This window comes from Heterocephalus glaber, unplaced genomic scaffold (assembly GCF_053883595.1).
Source record: "Heterocephalus glaber isolate CG9 unplaced genomic scaffold, H.glaber_assembly_v1.0 deba00001066, whole genome shotgun sequence".
Classification (NCBI taxonomy): Eukaryota; Metazoa; Chordata; class Mammalia; order Rodentia; family Bathyergidae; genus Heterocephalus; species Heterocephalus glaber.
The window spans coordinates 352,978-373,961 of NW_028258186.1; the positions used below are offsets into that span (position 1 = coordinate 352,978).

General features: G+C 44.3%; 1 pseudogene across 1 annotated transcript in view; it reads left to right on the plus strand.

The window, feature by feature from the left end:
• LOC147828487 (glycoprotein-N-acetylgalactosamine 3-beta-galactosyltransferase 1 pseudogene) overlaps positions 1-14,796 on the plus strand; it is a 72,435-nt pseudogene extending 57,639 nt beyond the window's left edge. Inside the window, exon 4 of the transcript XR_015450705.1 lies at positions 133-14,796. The product of XR_015450705.1 is annotated as a glycoprotein-N-acetylgalactosamine 3-beta-galactosyltransferase 1 pseudogene (transcript). The remainder of the gene's footprint in view (positions 1-132) is intronic.
• Positions 14,797-20,984: the final 6,188 nt, after the last annotated feature.

Here is a 20,984-nt window from a genome sequence, read left to right on the forward strand (position 1 = left end):
AATACCAGAGTCTGTTCTGAACAGCACATAAAGCCAAAGTCCGGTTTCTATACAGCTCAATTACAGTGTGTCCTCAAGTTTAATGCACTGCAATTGATAAAATGCATGTAACTTAATAGTATTTTTTTTCAGGAAGGAAAAAAGAAGAAGCATTGACGGTGCCTGCTAACAGTGACGTGCATCACAGCATTAACAGGTGAGAAAACGGTGTGGCTCAGAAAATTCTCTTTTTGCAACCCAGCTCACAGCCAACAAAGGCCTGCAGTGCCAGCAGCCCCTCTGCTAGCACACCCCAGTTTATCCATCAGTCACAAGTGACGATCTCCTCCCTGCCCCTCCCCGCCCCATAGGCCCAATTCCCAACTCCAGTCCTGTCATCCCAAAGAGCAAGCCGTGTAATGTCACGGGAGCATCCGCAGGATGCTTTCCTGTCCCAGCAAGAGAAATGCTTGGTGTGCAGGGGGGAGCCTGGGGGAAGGTCCGAGGCCTGGACAGCAGTGGCGGCTGACAAGTCAGGGAAGTGAGCAGTGAGGAGGGGAGTGCACTGATAAGACTGGCTGTGGGGAGAAAGGGAAGAAGAAAGGACTTAGGGCTCTGCCCTGCTCCTGGCTGGTTGCTGAGACAGCCACCCAGGAGAGAAACCGGGCTTTCGGTAAGAGAACGCCAGGGCTGGACCCACCTGGGCAGAGCACTGAGTGTGCCCGAGGCTCCCCTTTCCCATGCCACTAGCTCTGTGGGTTTGGGGAGGGACCCTGAAAGCCCAGCAGAGCTGGATTAGGCCAACCATGCCCCCCACCCCCAGCGACCACCTGCCAGGCCTCCTTCTTCAGGTTCAGACATGTTCTCTCTCTCTCTGTGTCTCTCCCTCAGAGATGGACACCAAGTGCTGTCTGTGCCTCTCATTCACCCCTTAGTACACTGTTCTCAATCTACAGTGTGTATTCAGGCTGCCGCCTGGGACCACCCATTAATAGCCCCAGCAAGGTCTGCATAGGGGCGAGGTGGGCCTGGGGTCCCAGTTGGCTCCACCTCTTCCAGATGAGCTACTCGGCTTATGCTGATTTGTGCCTCCTGCAGTGTACCACAGGGATAAGGGGAGTATGTGCTTCAGAAGTTCGTGGTAGCCATCAAATGGGATCAGGCTCTGAAGGTAGCTCAGACTGTCTGCCTGGCCCTTGGTACATGCTCGCTAAGAACTTCTCCCTCTTCTTTCCTCTTTCTCCCTTCTTTTTCTTCTCTGCTTGTTTCTACAGTGTAGATATTGGTTTCTGTGGCTGCCATAACAAGTTGCCTCAAACTTGGTGTCTTAAAACAACAGGATCCTACTAAATTAATGCAGAAATGAAGCCACTCATTCATTCACTCACTCTCCAACAGTTCTGGAGGCCCAAAGTCTGAAATCAAACTGTCAGGAGAGCTACTCTCCCTTCAAGGACTCTAGGGCAAGGTCTGTCCTTGCCTCTTTAGCTTCTGGTGGTCCCGGGTGTTCCTTGACTTATATCCACATCACTCCAGTCTGTTTCCATCTTCACCTCACCTTCCCCATGTTTGCCTTCTGCCTTTTACTTATAAGGATTCATCCTTGGATTTAAGGTCCACCAGCATAACTCAGGATGACCACATCGTGAGATCCTTCACTTAACTACACCTTCGAAGACCTTTTTCCAAATAAGGTCATAGTCACAGGCTGTGGGTTGACACATCTTTGGGGAAGGGGGTATCATTCAATACACCACAGTATAAATGTCAGCATTTCTCAAAGACCCCAGGCTGGGATACCAAGCCACCTTCACCTTCTCTGAACTGGGCACCTGCCAGACACTCTCAGAGCTAAGCTCCCGTAGCCAAAACAGGGGACAAGACCACAGCTTAGGTCAACTCTGTGGAACTCATGGGAAACAGGGTCTTGGAGATCAGGTGACTCCATGCCAAGTGGCTCTCCCACTTCCCAACAAACCTGGAGACACACACCAGCATCAGCCATGCACCCCGGAGTGCAGAGGGTGGGACGAGCTTATCCTAGCCTTGGAGCTAAAGTCCTGACTACGATATCTGTCACCTTGGACCCAGTTCTCCAGGCAAAATAGCAGCAGCATGCTCTGGTAAGGCTTCAAAGCAGGGGAGTGGAAACATCTTTAAGAGACGCCAGCCCATTTCCCCTACCTGCATAGCCTTGAGGCTTGAGACTGATCTTTCTCCTGTGTCAGACAGGACAAACTTATGCTCCCTGTGCTGGGAAAAGCAAGGACTCTGGCAGAAAGCCAGAGCTCGAGGGTGGGGATGGGGTGCCCATGTGCCTCAGCCTTCCTGGCACATCTCTAAGAATGCAGTGATGGAACAGAGCAAGAGAAAGACCATGTTTTTCACCGAAAGGGGAGGGGACAATCCTGCGACCAATTTCAGTGATTAGCCACAAGAAGAGGGCCCTTTATTCCAGGCATGTGTATGCTTTTTAATTTCCTCTTGTGGGCTCCTGAGGGGCCCAGTAACCGTGCAATTAGTATTCCTCTCCAGCCTTGGAGGACGTGGGCTGCTCTCGGAGATGGCTCCAGGTGGGAGCCAGTACCACTTGCACTCCCAGCCTCCCGTTTACTGCCCAGTTCCAAAACCCCATGGCAAGGGGAAGGAGAGGCAGCGCCCTCCCAGCACCCAGGTGGGTTGTCCCTCAAGGGTGAAGAGGTGACAGGTGACTTCTAGCCTTCCCGCTTTGTGGGAAACAAAATAAAAATGCTTTACTGGGAAGGAAAAGGCTTGGCTGACCTTAAGCAATTAATGTAGATGTTACAAACCAGGCCAACTTGGGGGTGGAAAATTGCATTACAAGAAGACCTTTTGCTTCACAAAAAGAGTTCTGGAGGCTGCAAAAGATGGCTCCCCACGGAGGTTAAAGAGTCCATCTACAAAACAGTGATTCAACTGGACAATGCAGCTCTGTTGTGAAAAGCCAGCGCAGCTACTGACTTCCACCAGCCTGGTCACCCCAGATGCTTTGTACCCTTAAAGATGTGAACCTTAAAGGATATCATATACACCCCTGTGCTTTGGTGCCCTGGGCAATTTCTCATGCTATTTGGGTCCCTAGGGTCCATATCTATAGGGCAAGTGAAGGTTGATAACATGTCCAAAAGTGCTTTCCACTTTCTCTTACTGGAGCTCATTCCAGGGCATGGCTAGGGATACTGTGGGACACCCATGGGATCCTCTTGACCTAGGAAGTGGGATAGGAACATGGTCCTAAATAATGCCCAGAATAGTAGGGACGGGGAATGATACATGCTTGTGAACATCCTTTGGGAGCTGTAACGTTTACAAATGCTGGAGATGCAGGGGTGGAAGATTGCAGGAGTAGGGGCCCTTGTAGAAAGGGTTTCTTGAAAGTCGCATGATCTCTAGATCCTGTGGCAGGAGCTCTGTGGGAGCGGAGTGCCCTCTGTGGAGCCATGCAGGGGCAGCCTGGGGAGCTCAAGGAAGTGTCCATTCCACCCAGGGCTCACAGAATAGGACTCTTATGCTTAAAGTGTGAGATTCAGAAAAGAGTGCGTTCCCAGAATGCAATGTTTGAGTTTTACAAAACTTAACTGGACCAAAATTGGAATAAAGAAGAGCTTTAAAAAATGGCTTCAACTTGCTTACTAGGAATCAAGTTTCCAGGCTAAAACTAATTTTTCATACATGCCCCAATTCAGAGGCTCCCTGAGGAGCAATTTCCATAATTCCATATAAGTCTCTGTAGCCAGGTATGGTAGTGCACACCTGTCATCCCAGCACTCAGGAGGCTGAGGCAGGAGTACTGGTGTGAGTTTGAGGCCATCCTGGGCTACATAGTGACTTCAAGGCCAGTCTGAACTACATGGTAAAACCTTGTCTCAAAAAAATAAAAAACAAAACAAAATGCCTGTGGCCCTGCAGTTGGAAGGCCCACACACACTCTCCTCCTCCAGCCATTGCTCAAGGCCACAGCCATTTGTAGGCACCTTAAGGATTCAAAGTGGTTCATAGAAGTTCTGAAGTCCAAGCCTCAACCACAGTTGTTCTCAGAGCTAGAACTTAGAATACACCAGGGGGAAAAGGCAGTGGAGAAAAAGTGAGACCAAAAAGAGTTTTAGAAAGGCTCTGAGGAAAAGAGACAGGTGGGGGTAGAAAGGAGACAGTGATTGTGAACATTTCCTGGTGATTTTAATCTTCACATCACAAAATGCCACCTCTCTATCAACCGTACTGCCTCCTGAGCTGCCCACTGTGCCCATGTGCAGGCACCTCAGGGAGGGAAGAAAACAAATTCATTCCTTTCCACTCCTGACCTGATTTTCCCACAGCTGTCTGGGCACAAAGGAAGGCCAGAAGAGCCCTGGAGAATTGCCTGGGGACTCTCTTCTCTCCAAGGGGAATGACCACCTTTCATTGCCACTGGAAAGGCAAGGGCTTGTCCCAAGCAGCCCTCCTAGATTATACTGACACTGACCCAAAAGGGACATGTGTGGGCACAGGTTGCCTCGGCTCCACGGGAGTCGGTGAAAGAGGAGCAGACGGAACCCCAGAGCTGAGAAGTGCCTCAGAAAGGGGGGGGGCAGCCTTGACGCTGAGGACCTCATTCAGTCAGCGATGAACTAACCGGCCCAGCCTCTTGGGCTGAAGACAGGCCATGGCCTCCATGCTCCTAGTCCCTTCCTTGATGCAGTCGGATAAAAATGTGACTCGCTTCAAGAAAGGGATTTTAAGCTGGTGGCTTCCAGCAACTTCTTGCTCCTGGCTCATCATGGCTTCCTCCTGAATCCCTCCCATCCTCCCTCCCCATATTCATCCAGGCCCTGAGGAGGTTTGGCCAAGGCCCTGGGGAAGCTGTGCCTTAAAGAAGCAGAGGATGGTTTCTGCTGTGGCTGGGTGTTGAAAGGAATAGTCTCTGTCCCAGCGGTGGTGCTATCAGCTGTATCAGTTTCTCACTGCTGCTGTTACAAATTACCACCAAGTGGCTGGAAACAACCCAACTGTACTCTCATACTTCTGGAGCTTAGGAGTCCAAACTCAGTTTCACGAGGCTAAAGTTACAGCATCAATAGGACTGGTTGTTTTTGTAGGTTCTAAAGAGGAAACTCCATTTCCTTTCCTCTACAGCTTCTAGCAGCCATCTATACTTCTTGACTTGTGGCACTCTGCTCCATCTTCAAACCACGTCACTCTAGTCTCTGCTTCTTGTCATCACATCTTCTTTTCTGTCTGTGCCAAATCTCCTCCTGCCCCCCTCTTATAAGAACACTTGTAAGTGCTTGTGGTGCCTTCCCAGATAATCCAGGACAATTCCTCTTCCCAAGATCTTTAATTTAATCACATCTATAAGGTCCCCTTTGCCATGTAAGGTCACATACACAGTTTTCAGAGGTCAAGATGTGCATATCTTTGACAGCTGCTATGCAGTCTCCCATACCAGTTAAAGGTCTTGTGGCAATTAAGTCACCATACTTCTCTGGAACTTAGTTTCATCACTGGTACAAAAGGGATAAGGCTCCTTGCTTACTGATGTCTACGGCTTCATAGGAAGCACCAGTAAGATGGTAGATGTTACAGCATTTTGTAAACTGCCAAGTGAAAGCCAGCACAAACACTGGGGCTAGTTCTTGTTGCCCTTCCTGTGAGGCTGAGGGCCATCAGGCCAGTTACCCAGTGCCATCCTCTTCATGGAAGGTGGCCCTCTCCAGGCATGTCCTGATAAATATACTCTGTGCTGAACTTGTTCCTAAGCCTGTTGGCTCCTCCCACCCTGCCCCAGTGAGTGAGCAGGTAGGCTGGAAGGTTCTTGAGTGGGTAGTGGTCATGCTGGCTTTTGGACCCAGATACTGCTAAGGAAACACCTTGATTGGCCAAAATGTCCTTTCCCACTCTTTCTGTTGGGTTCTAGTAACACCCACGTGTGTATAAATGAGATTGTGAGTAGGAAATCCTCAACACAGTGCTTGGCACAGAGTCATTGTTCTCTGCACTTGTTACCCTTTTACTGTCTCTGGAACTATCCCTTACTCACTTCTCTGCAAGGTGAGACCATGCTCAACAGCCACAACAGCAATGCACAAGTGCTCCTGGGAATTGGCACTGTCTGCCAGCTGCTGTGCAGTCACTTTGGTGTATCAGGCTGTTTCATTAGCCTCATCTGGCCAGCTTTCCTGAAGGTGGGTCAGTTTGTCCAGCAGCTGGTGGGAGGTGGACAAAGGGCATCAAGGCCCTGAATGAAGAAGCTGGCAAAACTCTATGTGGTCTTGACCCTGTTGGCTCATGAAGCTTAGTGGAGAGCAGAGATGACCAATAAGTTTTAGCTTTCAAGGGGAAAGATTGTCTCTCTACCTACCTACACACACACACACACACACACACACACACGCACACACACACCACACACGCACGCAATGTGTGATGGAAAATGCAGTGTGTGTTTAAATTTTTAATTACCACAGTAAAAGACACATTGCCATCACCCCCTAAAAAAAAATACTCTCCCTTACTTCAAACACACTTATCTCATCGTTCTTGCCACTTTCTGAAGCAATTCTGGAAGTCCTCTTTCCTGAGTGTCTTTAGTTGTACTGTTGTGGCTGCCTTGATGTCCTGACTTGTTTCAAAATATTGACCTTTCATGGTCATTTTAATTTTGTGGAAGAGGCAGAAATTGCATATTTCCAGACCTGGTGAATAAGGTGGATGAGGACACAGCATCATATTTTTACGAGCCTGCCTTTCAGTTGGATGGCACTTGGCATCAACATTTACTGTATTTTTTATCACACCTGGTAAAGACACACACCAAAGAAGATTTTCAGAACTACTTCAGAAAGTGGCAAGAATGATGGGATAAGTGTGTTCAAAGTGAGGGGGAGGATTTTGAGAGGGATTCATGGCAACGTGTATTTGACTATAATGAATTGTTTAATGCAAACATTCACCATAATTTTCAATTAGCCCTTGTCTATACATTGCAAATACCTTCTCTGAGCATGGTGATTTTCTACTCAAAGTTTTACCGCAAAAGAAATTCAAGAATTTCAATGTAGTCTAATTTGTGATTTTTTTTATACACTTAGTACATTCTGTGTCACATTTAAGCTACCATTGCCCACTCTAAGGTTATGAAGATATTCTCTTATGTTTCCCATAAAATATTCATTTTTACCATTTATACATCACCTAGAATTTGTTAGGGTGCATGACATAATATGCTTTTTCCTATGCTAATCAATGGACTGATAATTCATTGCAAAGATTTTTTTCATGAATCAGGTAACCATATATGTATGTGGATCCATTTCTGAATTCTTTATTCTGTTACGTTTCCAAGTTGACATTTGACTGTCCCTTTGCTCCACTATCATACTGTCTTACTTATTGTAGCATTCTAAATATCTGGTAGTATAAAAAATTTTAAGAGCCTTTTGGGATTTTTATTGGGATTGTGTTGAAACTATTAATTAACTTGGGGAAAACTGATATTTTTGAGTATTGAGTCTCCAACCTATGAATAATGGCACAACCTTCTTTTTAATTTAAAATATATTTTTATTCTCTGTCAATGTTTTTTGTTTTTAGGGTAGAGGTTTTGTACATCTTTTGTTGGATTTGTTTCTAGATTTTTAGTCTTTTTGATGTTATTGTAAATGACATATTTTATAATTTTATTTTCTATTTGTTGCTGATAAAAATACAGCCACTTCTAAAAATACAGACTTTGTACCCTGCTACCTTCTTAAATTCACTTATTCTAATAGTAGTGACAGTGGGCAAATTTCCTTGTTCTCACTCTATGGGGAAAGACTTTTATTCTTCACCAGTGATTATTATGGTTGCTGTGGTTTTGTTTTTTGTTATTTTGATCTTCCCTTTATTAGATGTGAAAGTTCCCTCCTATTCTTAGATTGCTTAAAGATTTTTGTTTGGTTTTGTTTCATTGTGATTGTTGAATATCTTTTAAATGATTTTTGTGTGTCTATTTAAACGATCGTATAATTTTCCCCTTGTTCTCTGTAAATGTGATTAATGACATTGATTTTCTAATATTAATTCAACCTCACATGCCTAAAATAAACCTAATTAATTGTTGAATTAGATTGCACTTCCACAGAAGCCAACACTAGGTCAAGAAGTGGAGTACAAATATATATTTATTAGATATACATATTCTCATTCTGATGCCATTCATATACATTCATGTATATTTATTGGCCCACTCACTTGTGTATGTGGAGAGAGAAAACATTCCATCCTCATATTTCTTCTGATGTTTTCAGCGATCATTCCTAAGTAAACTATTCATGTATATAAGGGGTGAGAAAAAATATGGTTAGGGTGTAAAGTTTTTAAAATATTATTACAATGAAAGACACATTGCCATGAATTCTCCTCAAAATCCTTCTCCTCCTTGCTTCAGACACACATATCCCATCATTCTTGGCACTTTCTTTTTATTTCCCCATTAAGTTTATTGGTACATTTAGGTATACAATACAGTTACATTCATCATTGGGATCTTGTACCATTACATGAGCCTCTTGGTTCTTTTTTTCCCTTTCTCCTGCCCTCCCTTCACCCCCTCCACCCTTCCCTATTTGCAAAGACTTTGTTTCCATTTTTTTCCTCTTCTCATATTTTTTCTTTTCTCTTCTTTCCCTTCCCCTACCCCTCCCATTTCCCCTGCTCTTTTAGACCTTTACTTCCTATTACACAATATCAATTATACATATTTTAAATTAAAATATCAAGACGTAGGAGACATCACCACAGATTTTACAGAATTTAAAAGGATATAGAAAGCATATTTCAAAAATCTGTCTTGAAATAAATTTGACAACTTCTAAGAATTACTTTGGAAGACAAATTAATGAAACTAACTCTGGAGGAAATATAAAATTTGAATAGCACCTATTAAAGAAAGTATATTCCTAGTTTGAAAACCTACCTATATGACAACAGCAGGCTCATATACATTTTAACTGATAAATTATATAAAACATTTAAAGCAGAAAAAAAAGGAACACATCTCCCCTCATTTTAGGAACTCAACATTGTGCTAATCCTAAAACTGGATAAAGATAATAGAAGAAAAAAGTATGAACATAGATAGAAATTTGTTTAACAAAACAAACTATTGGAAGTCAGATCTGGCAGGATGTAGAAAGTGGTTTTATTACAGGGATGGCAGTGTTGGTTCAGCATTGGAAGATCCACCCCCAAAAGTCACCATTTTAACAGAAAAAAGGAAAAAGCCATATGATCCTGTCACTAATTGGAGAAAAAGTATTGGTCTAAATTCTACAGCTGTTCATGGTAAAACCTATTAGGAGACTAGAAGTAGAACAGAACCTTCTCAACAGATTAAAGACATGTACTCCATACTTCCAGCGAGAATGCCTTACATGAATGGAGAAGATACAATGCTTTCTCCTTAAGGTGGGGAACAAAGGCAGATATGCTTACTCTTCATCTGTCCGTTAACCTTTGAAACCTAGGCCCAAACCAAAATAGTCTGGCAATAAAATGACACAATTAGGATAGGATTGGCAGGGTAGAAGCAAAATCTTTGTATGTAGATGAAATGATCATCTACAGAGAAAATACTAAGAAATCTCTAGGAGCCCCTAGAACTTGTACTTGAATTTAGCAGGATTAGAAAACACAAGGTATATATAACAATTCAGGTCTATGTATACTTGGTATAAATGAAGAATTGGATATTGAAATTTAAAAGCTATGTAGGAGTACAAAGGACCTAGAAAAGAAAAAAAAAACAAAAAAACCAAAGCAGTACTGGAAGATGTTTAGTACCTAATTTTAAGACTTCTTCTAAAGCTACAGTAATCAAGGCAGTGTTGGTGTAAGGAAAGACATATAGATCATTTGAATAAACAGAGAATCTAGAAATAGAACCACACATATATGGTCCACTGAGTTTTGAAAGTTTATTTAACATTAACATTTTATAGACTATAAACTCAATTCAAGAGTGGAGGAAGAGATAGTGTTTTTAGCACTAGAATACCTGGTATCCATATATAAAAAATTAACCTCAACTCTTTTTTTCCATACATGAAAATAACTTGAAGGGATCTATGAACCTAAATAAGAAAGCCTAAAAGTACAAAACTTTAAGAAGAAATTATAAGGGAAAATGTTTATGAATTCAGGGTAGGCAAGAACTACCTAGGATACAAAAAACATGATGTATAAAAGAGAAAAATTGATAAATGAGATTCCATCAAAATTTAGAACTTTAAATGACATCATTAAAATGAAAAGTAGTCCTTAAACAGACCACATTTACAGTGCATATAACCTATGACCAGAATATATAAAGAACCCTTATAGTTCATTAATAGATAACCCAATTAAAAAGTAGACATAAGAAGATGATAAATAGCCAGTACATCACAAGGAAAGGTGTGCAACTCTAGAATCAGAAAAATACTAATCAGTACAATAATAAGATCGAATTATACACTCATTAGGGAGATGAAGTTAAAAGTTTTAAAAGCCTTGTCATGACTTTTTCTTTTTGTTGGATTCTCCCTGCTTTGCGTTTAATTTGTCACGCCCAATGGATTCATTCTGCTGAGCTTCCTGGGTTGTGATCCTCATTGTCTGTTCCTAGGATATTGTCTAAAATTTTTTGGAGTGCCGGTTTGGTATTCATGAAGTTCCTGAGATGCTCTTTATCATGAAAGTATCTTATTTCTTCATCCATTTTGAAAGATAGTTTTGCAGGGTACATCAATCTGGGTTGGAGGCTGTTTTCCTTTAGGGCTTGAAATATGTCACTCCAAGCTCTTCTTGCCTTGAGGGTTTGTGTTGAGAAGTCTGCTGTGATTCTGATGGGCTTTCCTTTGTATGTGATTTGTTTCTTTTCTCTCACTGCTTGTAGAATTTTGTTCTTCTGTTGGGTTTCTGGAATCCTATTATATGCCTATGTGTAGATTTTTTTTTTTAATCAAGGATAGCTGGAGTCCTATATGCCTCACTTATGTGTATGTCAAGTTCTTTTCCCCTGCTTGGGAAGTTTTCTGCCATCACTTCTGTGAAGAGTTTTTTTGTGTGTCATCTGCACTCTCTCCTCTTTCTTCATTGACTCCAATCAGTCTTATGTTATTCTTCTTTGCATCATCTAGCAGCTGCTGGATTGATTTCTCATGTTCCCTTACTATTTTAAAGCAATTTTTCTTTTCCTGGTCACTAATTGCAATCCTATCTTCTATATCTAAAATTCTGTCCTCACATTGGTTCATTCTGCTGCACAGACATTTGACGGAGTTTTTAATCTCCTGGAAATCTGTTTGCATCTGTTTTATGGATTCCATTTGTTTCCTATGTTGGGATTCTATCATGTTCCTAAGATCCTCTATTTTTTATCTGTGTGCTCTCTAGGTTTATTAATCATGTCTTGCACTATGAGCACAATCTTTGATGTTATCTGAGAAATTATTTCTGATTTCATTTTTCCCAGATCCTCTTTTGTTGCCAATTCAGAGAGTCCAGGTGGTTGAGTATCATGAGTATCAGATTGTTCCATCTCGTTTCCCTTTGGGGTTGTTATAGGTGATCTGGAAGTCTGTTTTTGAGGTTTGTTTACGTGTCTTCTCATTTCCACAGCAGGGGGAGGGGGTGCTTCTGGTGCCCATGTGGCTCACCTTCTCTGCCCTAGGAATGTTAAATGGCGGTGGGGGAGCCTCCTTCCGGGTGCTGGGACTGGCTTACCTTCTCTGCCCTAGGAGCGTGGAACGGTGGCAGAGGAGCCTCCTTCCGCGTGCTGGGACTGGCCTCTTGGCACTTTCTGAACCAGTTTCTGAAGCCTCTTTCCTGAGTGTCTTTACCGGGAGTAATCAAAAAGTACAGTGACTGCTGCCAAGTGCCATCCAATGGAAAGGGAGGTGCATAAAAACATTATGGTGGGTCTTCATCCACCTTATTCACTGGATCTGACACTGGGTGGTTTGTGGCTCTTCCCCAAAGTCAAAATGACTGTGAAAGGTAAAGATTTTGAATCCATTCAGGACATTGAGGCAGCCACAGCAGCACATCTAAAGACACTCATGAAAGAGAACCTCCTGAACTGCTTCAGAAAGTGACCAGAAAGATAGGATAAGTGTATTTGAAGCAAGAGGGGATATTTGGAAGGAATTTATGGCAATATGTCTTTGGATGATTTTTAAAAATTTAAACACCACATTTTTCAATCATACCTTGAATATTCAAATCCTCTGTCAAATTTTCTATTAGGTTATTTGTCTTTTCTTACAGACTTGTAGGAATTCGTTGTAAATATAATATATATTATATATGCTGGATAGTACTTTGGGATATAGATTGGGAAATATGTGAGCTGTATATCCCAAAGTACTAGTCAGAGTATATAAATGACTCCTGGTCGCTCTCTACAAACTTCAGGGAGCTGAATCACAGAAAGGATGCATCACACCAGCTTTCTGCCACCCGCCCGCTCCGTGGCATCCATGGCTACACCCCACCTGTGGGCTGCACTCTGTGGCAGCAGCTGCTGCCTCCTCTTGTCTGCCCAGCTTGCTTGAGCTGGTAAAAGCACTCAGAGCTTGAAGTGGAGCGTCCTGTTCTGCCTGAACATCTGACCTGCTGTCCAAGGTGTCCATGAGCCCTGCATGGAGGGAGACAGAGTTCTCAAACTCTGTAGCTGTGTGCGAGAGTAATGTTGACCACAAGGGCCAGGACACTTGTGTAGCTCGACTTAGTCAGGGAAGCTTGCTCTGTCTCCAGCTGCTCAAAGTCAGGCCTGGCTGAGCACCACCACCTCAGGGAGGAACCTAGGACAATCACAGCCGGGAGCCCCAGAATCAGCTGCCCTGGGGACACTGGGCTGGTGCCAGGTCCGCAAGTGGTGTGGCCTTCTTCATGTTGTCCTTCCTTGAGGCCAAGAAAAGCACTTATCAGATGGAGAAAAGCATATACATATAACAATGTTTTGGTCAATGGCAGACCACCAATTCAATGGTGGTCCCATGAGATGGCACTAAAGCTGAAGAATTCCTATTGCCTAGTAAAACTGTAGGCACCAAATCAGACTCCCTTGGAGCTGGACTGCAACTGCGAGGAAGGAGAATTCAGAAGCTGCCTTCTTGGTCCCCTGAGCACACTGTGGATGGGTAAAACTTGACTCACCAATTTCTCTCCCCTGCAGGAACCAAGCAGCCTTAGCAGCCAATGCCTGACATCCCCTTCTGTCCTGGGCCTGAGGCCTGTAGCTGAGAGCACCCTTCACCCACCTTAGGTCTGGGCTGTTGCCCTTACTGTACCCCCCAGCCAGGCACCTGGGTTATGTGCCTGCCTCTTCCCTAATCATTGCCACCAAAAAAGGAACTCTTTCAGGAAAAATAAAAGAAACATTTCCACAAATCATTGAGAAAAAGACCAGTATCCCAATAGAATTTTTTAAAAACACCTGAATAAACATTTCAGGAAAAATGTTACCCAAATGGCCGAAAGATGTTGACCTCCAAGATTCATCAGAGAAATGCAAAATTCACAAAGCAATGCCAGTACCACAGTAGCCTCTGTAGTGTCCCCCCTTCCACCTTTGGAACCAAAGCTCTCCCCGGCTGCTGGGAGTGTTGGCTGCTGAGGCTCGCAGCCTAGTTCCTCTTCTTAGTGACTGCCCTCTGCTGAAAAGATCTGCCTGGCCCGAAGGCCCCTCTCCCTTAGGAGAAGCCTGCATTCAAGCATGCAAGCTCATTCTCCAGCCCCAATTTAAGACAATTCTAAGAGATCATCCCAGTTTCAGAGTTCTCCGTGGGACTGACTGCGGTCTTTGGTGTGACTGCTTTGCAACCCAACCTTTCCTTTCGATTAGGATATTTGTCTTTTCTTACAGACAGTAGGAGTTCTTTATGTGTGTATTATATATTCTGGATAGTCCTTTGAGATATAGATTCAGAAATATGTAAAAATGTATATCCCAAAGGATTAGTCAGAGTATGTAAATAACTTCTGCTTCTTCCCGATGAACTCCAAGGAGCTGAAACCGGAAAGGATGCATCACACCAGCTTTCTGCCACCCCAGCCCCTGCCTCTTTGACTGCAGTAAACTTCTTGCATGCTATCATTTATCTTAGAGTATGCTACCCAAGAAATGCAACCCTAAACTATGTACCACTAGAATGGCTAAGATGAAAAATGCAGACCATGCCACATGCTGATGAGGGTGTAGACCAACCAGCTTTCTCATGGACCGGGGGTAGGGGTACAAATTGTACAACCACTTTGGAAATCAGTATGGCAGGGTAGTAGTATCTATGGTAGCTGAACATTATAATTATAAGCACAGATAAGGCATATACAGTCATGTGTCATATAATAATGTTTTGGTTAACTGTGGACAACATTTGCAAGAGTGGTCCCATAGGGTTATAATGAAGCTGAAATATCCCTATCACCTAGTGACATAGTAACTACTATAATGTCATAGCATGATACACTAATTATATATTTGTGGTAATATCAGTGTAAATAAATTCACTGAGCTTCCAGTTGTCTAAAAGTATAGCATACATTATGTACAATATGTAATACTTCATAGTGATAATAAACAACTATGCTACTGGTTTATGTTTTTACTATACTATGTCTTTATGGTTTTTGTATACTGGATCAAGAGATGGAGGGAGAAAGGAAGGAAGGGAGGGGAAGGAGATGAAAAAAGCATTAAGATGTGTTCTGTACATGTACCAATACCCCATGAGGAATGTCATCATTATGTACTGCAAACATGGACTAGTAAAAAATAAAAATGAAAAACATTAACTCTAATGCATCTTTAAAAAATAAATCAACTATAAAACAGTAGGCCCCTGTTATGCTGGCAGCAGCTGCATCCATCTTGTATCTGCCAAGTGTCTTGAAACTCAGTGGCTTCCATAGGAGAGGGGTGACCATCAGGGACAATATGGGCCTTTCCGGGAAGTGTCGAAGTTCTGGTTTTTAAATCTGGATTGCATTTATATGGGTGTGCTCACTTCCTAAAATGCACCTAGTTGTATGTGCATGAGTTGGTGCTTTTCTGTATAGAATACTTCAAAATTTTTTTCAAAACACAAAGAGCACACGCATACACACATCTCAAACCTAGCACAGACAGAATCTCTGAGGCTGCCTCTTAATTACTAATATCCGATGTGGTACCCTTCTTCTTTATCCCTCCAGCCCTCATTCAGTCCCATGGCCACATGAGCCACATGGCCACATGGTCAGGACATTTTCAGTGTACCATTCACTGTTCAGGGCAGACCAACTCCAGCACTTGTGAATGCTCAGGCTCCTAAAAACTATGCATCTTGACTCCTGGGTTTGGCTTGTGAGGAGAACTAGAACTAAATCGGAAGTTTTGTACTCACCTGCCTTAGCCTATTGATGGGCAACTTGGAGCCAGCTCTGTTTTGTCCCTGCCGAGTTGGTGGCAGCTTGGGAGGAGAGACAATTTGCAATGAGTCAGTTGAGATATAAGTAAGGCACTTGGTGTTGATGAAAATCAAAAGCCTTCTTCCTTGCCTGTTGGAAAGGTTCGGCGGGTATGCTCTTTGATAAATGGTCACAGTAATGAAATTCGCACTCTTTAATCACAAGGGCTATAACTTAATTAAAAACACATTGAGGATTGATTTGGCTTGGAGAGCTCTCCAGTTCCTGGGCTTTATTAAATTCAGTGTTTCTTTGCTCAGCCTTGTTCAAACTGCTGAAGTACAGAAGTCGATGGCTGAGGAGCTGTGATTGTCCTGATGGGAAGAACCCAAATTTGGGGCTCTAGGCAGACCAGGCTAAAGGAAATTGGGGACCAGGGAACCGAGAAATGAACCCCAGACCCTGCAGCCTCCCTCTGCTTTTGCCTGCAGCATTGCCAGGCCAAATGCAAAAAGTAGGCGCATTCCCTCTCCTGAGTCCACGTCGGGGTTCTTCTGAGGCCAGCCAAGTTGGTCCTTTGGGAGAGATCTGATGTTGGGAAGTTTGGCCAGGAGAGAAGCCCTAGTGAGGTCTTGAGCACTCATCAGAAGAGCTCAGGAAGTACTGGCTCAGGGGGAAAACAATAGCAATGGCTCCCATTTGCCTCATTTAGAGTCTCAACCACCTTGTGAGGTAGAAATTGTTACTGTCCTCATTTTACACATGTAGAAACTAAGGAAAGGAATGCGGGGTTTAATGGCTGGTTCAGGGGGCTGTGGGATGCAAAGGCCTGAGCAAAACCTATGCACTACTCCCCAGACATGTCCCTATACACACTCACGTGCACGCATATGCACAGATGTACCTCCCTGCCATCAGCACCTGTGCAGGTATAACTGGACCTCGACACAGAGGGAGGCACACATTGACACTCTCAACATGCACAAACATACTCCTGTACAGACACACCCAGTATGAATGCACACCCACACACTTAGCTGCAACCCCGACACATACACACAGATCACATGCACTTGCACACATGTATACACACACCTGCAGTCCCCCACATACATATGCAAATACTCCTGGGTATAGCCACACATCCACTATTCAACTGCACTTTCAACACACACACACACACACACACACACACTTGGATATACAGTCTTACAGTCCCACACACACATATGCATACACAGGCATACCTCCACAAATTCATGTGTATATACTCTCCCCTACCATCCCCACTTGTACATACACACCTAGTCACAGACATGTAGACACACACCCACATACGCCCACACCCCCCACATACATATATAAACATCTACATTTTGTGCCGATAAACTCAGATACAAACACACATCCTCACACATACATGTCTGTATCCGACACACTCATAGATGGACATCTATGAAGATATACTCATGGTCACACATGCGTATACCTATATACATCCACATCTCACACACACACATGCTCTCAGCAGCAGCAGAAGCACTTTCGAGATATATGCTGATACCCTCTCTCTGGGCCCTTTCCAGCAGGCAGTTGGGACACTTGTGCTAGGAGCAGGCATTTGTAGGCCAGTAGGCTAAGAGTTCCAACAGGTGGCTGCCAAGTTGTAAGAGAGCAGAGAGAAGGGGCCTACCACCGTTGGTGTGTGTGTGTGTGTGTGTGTGTGTGCGCGCACGTGAGTAGGTGTGTCTCTGTGTGTGGGTCTGTGTGGTCAGTGTGTGTGTGAATGGGAGCACCTCTGGGTGCACTTGTCTGTGCGTGCATCCCTGTGTGGAAGACATACTGTGCCTGTGCACATGTGTGCAGGAGGTTGGGGGATCAAGATAATGTAGGAGGTTTTTCCAAGGAAGCTGCAGCTAAACTTGGCTTTAAACAAAAGTACTGTATCATGTAGTCTTTTGTGTCCCCTCCGGCCGGCCACCTTAATTTCTCTCTACATGATCACAGGCCTTCACGGAGCTCATTTGTACATTTTTTGTTTCCTCTGCAGGCTTTCGTGGCTGCCGGGAAGCCTGCTAGGACCCTCAAATGCTCATACATGTGATTGTTAAGGCTTTATGAACTGTATTTCAGGCAGGCACATGTTAGAAGCTTATTTTTATTTGTTTTCTCACTCATAATCCAGAAAGAGTCTAGCTGCTGAGTAACACATGCTCTTTGGTAACCGAGGGTTACCTGGGACCAACTGAGGCCTGGGGTCAAGGCTGGAAACTGCCAGGGATGTCGGGAAGTGCTCCAGCTGTGTGGGGTTCGCTTTCCCAGGGTGGAACAAAGGTGAGAGTTGGCACTAGGGTTTTTCAGATTTGAATGGTGGGTTTTCCCTGCAGGTAAAAGTGCCTTAGTGTTAGTGCTTATGGGACGAGTCCAACAGGGGCTAAAGAGACAGGGCAGCCAGGGTGCAAGTCCCTTGTCAGGCACACAGCAGCCTCTGTCCAGTTGTGGGACCGGGCAGCATCTCTTTCCCCATCTATGAACAGAGGTGTAAGGGCTGGGCTGTTCAACTCCTGCGGTTACCAATAGGGCCAGATACAATGGAAAGCTGGAGAGGCGCTATGTGAGCCACTGAGCTCTGTGCATATGCAAGAGCTTCTTATCATTTGTAAAGGAAGTTGTGATGTTGGCAGAGTAAGCATAAAGCCCAAAGAAGCAGATATTCACAGCAGTGGCAATCAGCACCTGTCCCTCTGTGCAGCCCACAGCAGGGCTCACATTATGGCTCTTCCAGCTTCCCAGTAAATGAATACCCAGGTGCCATCTGCTTCAATTTGACTGTGCAACCTGAAACCTCCAAAGAGAGCTGGAGCTTTGTAAATGACTATCTCCGAAGCATTTTCCTTCTTCCAATAACACTTTAAAAGTCACTTCGTTGCCTAGAGGGAGGCTGCCATTTTGAATGGCTTGTTGTTTTGCCCTCCTTTGCTATATCACACCTTGTTGACAAACATGTGGCCCGGCTGCATCATTGCAAGTGATCACCTTGCTATCTTCATGTGCAAACATCGTATCAACCTTCCAACCGATCATGCTTGACTGAAGTTCTCTACACAGTTCCGCCCCTGTATGCGTGTATGTGCACATATTTCTGTGTGCTTTTCACAGGCAGATGCAGGAGAGCTAGTAGATGGACAGAGGGATGGTGGGGGAAGAGAGGGAGACGTGGAGGTGGAGGTTTTGGTGGAAAGAATCATAAGCCATCAGTGAGTAGACCTCTCTCAGGCTGAAGTGCCTTGGGAGTGTCTCTGAGAGTCCAGGCTTTCCATTCTCCCCCTCATCCTGACGTGGAAGTGGTGCAGATGGAGCCTCATGCTTACAGGGAATCAGACTTGGCCTTTGGGGGCGAGATTGGTGGGGAAGAAGCCAAAGAAAGGACAAGGTAAGGGAATAATCTTCCCCACTCCCAAACTGGCACTTTCTGCCTTTACTCCAGCTCTGCGGAGGAGACTAGGAGATAGGCCTGTCCTCACGCTACTGCCAGCCCTGTTAGGATGCAAAAGCAAAAATGGCCAGGAAGGTCATCAGGGCTAAACTGTGGGACTGTGACCCTGCAGTTGGACCATTAAAAAGATGAAGAGCCCAGGAGAAGCCCAAATGGGTAACAAGAGTGATGGGGGATGTCCCTGGGGCTCTGAATGACAACAAGGGAGATGTGACAAAGGAATGTGACAAGGGAGATGGCCTTGGCAGTGCCTGTGCCCACTTTTCCACTGGAGCTGATCTCCTCACACAGGGCTATAATGTGAGTTTAAAGGCATGGAACTGAGATGACCCTGGGGTCTAGGGTGGATAGAAATATAGAAGAAGGTCAGGGATGCAGAAGTCAGGGCATCCGGCAGGCCCTAGCTTCCCCTCCTAGCTGGCAAAAGCCCTCTGCCTACTCCTCAATTTTCCCTCAGTCCCACCATCACACATACCAGTTTATTGATACTTTTTTAACAACATAAAATTTTCAATTCATAGGAATATGTTGTTCTAAAATAGTGTTTCTCAAAGCGTGGTCACTGCACCAGCATCATCATTACTATCTTGAGACTTGTGAGGAATGCAGATCCTCAGGCCTCACCCCACAATTACTGACTCAGAAACTCTGAGTGGGTCTCTGCATTGTGTGCTGCACAAGCCTGCAGGAGATTCTGATGTATGCTCAAGTTCAGGAAACATGAACATCAAATATCCATCCTTCAGGAGAGCCAAGATGTGATCCAAATGTGCACTGAGGTGTAAAAGATGGACCTCTTCCACATGTTGTTCGAGGCAGAAGAAACAGTACTCTCATAAGGTACTATAAAGGGAAATAAGCAGTTTGTAATAGTTCCTCACACCTGGATTTGAGAACTTCCTTCACTTAGGTGGCATTGAAGCCACAGAGTCTCTGAGGACATAAATGTGACCTCCACAAAGCACACACTGTTGTCCAGTTCCTAGGGCATCCATTATCCTTTATTTTTTAATTTTTTAATTTTTTTTTATTTTTTGGTACCAGGGATCGAACTCAGGACCTTGTGCTTGCAAGGCAGGTGCTGTGCCACTGAGCTACATCCCCGGCCCATTATCCTTTGTTCTTAGCCTATCCTTATTCTCCACTGGAAGATGGGCAACACAGGCATTATTTGTCCCCCTTTTGGGGAAGAGACCCTATCCTATACATATATGGGACAAAGCCTCGAGCAACTCTGCAGATGGAGCTGGAAGAGAAGCTGGCTACCATAACCTGCTGCCAAATTTAAGTTTTCTTTGACATTACCACAACTGCAAGCATATGCCCAGTACCCATTGTCCCCCCCCCTTCTCTACAGCTCTGAGGCAAGTCCTTGCCCCATGGACATAAGAGCTGATGTTCTCCCATCCCCTGCCTAATCTAATCATGCTTTCTTCCTGATCTCTGCCAAGGCCTCAGACTTCTCACAAGATCGGTGGTCCCAGAAGTGGCCCAAGTACTAAATAAGTAAATATGAGCTCATCAATCTTCTTATCCATCTGCCCCTAAACTTCCTGTCTGATTGGCAGCTGTAGTTTGTGCCCTTGTGATAGGAGATTGTAGGGTTTCAGTGAGTGATCATGCTAGCTTGTTCCCTGCAGGGCGTATAAATGGTGGAGTGCCCCTACAGTCTCTATGGTCCTTCCATATCATACCTCTTAGCATCCTGGGGTTCAGCTTGGTAGAAACACTCAATAATCCTTGCCCTTCCAAATTACCAGCCTTGATTCATGCTTCTTTTTTTCCCCATAGATCCAGGACCCATGGATAATTGACTTTGATGGCCCTAGGATCCTGTCCAAGGCCTAGCTCATAGTAAATACTTAGTAATTCTTATGGAGTTACTCAATGAATGAATAGCTTCAGAAACTGTATCTCTAAGGTTCTCCATCTCACTTTTTAGAAGTAATGATTATTATCAGAATGTCTGTGAGGTGACTTCTCCAGGTCCAAATATCTTTCATATCCAGAAATTTGATTGACACATATGTCCCAATTAAATAGACAGCTGCCAAGCACTGCCACAGAGTCAGCATACAGGCATCCACTATCAATTCCT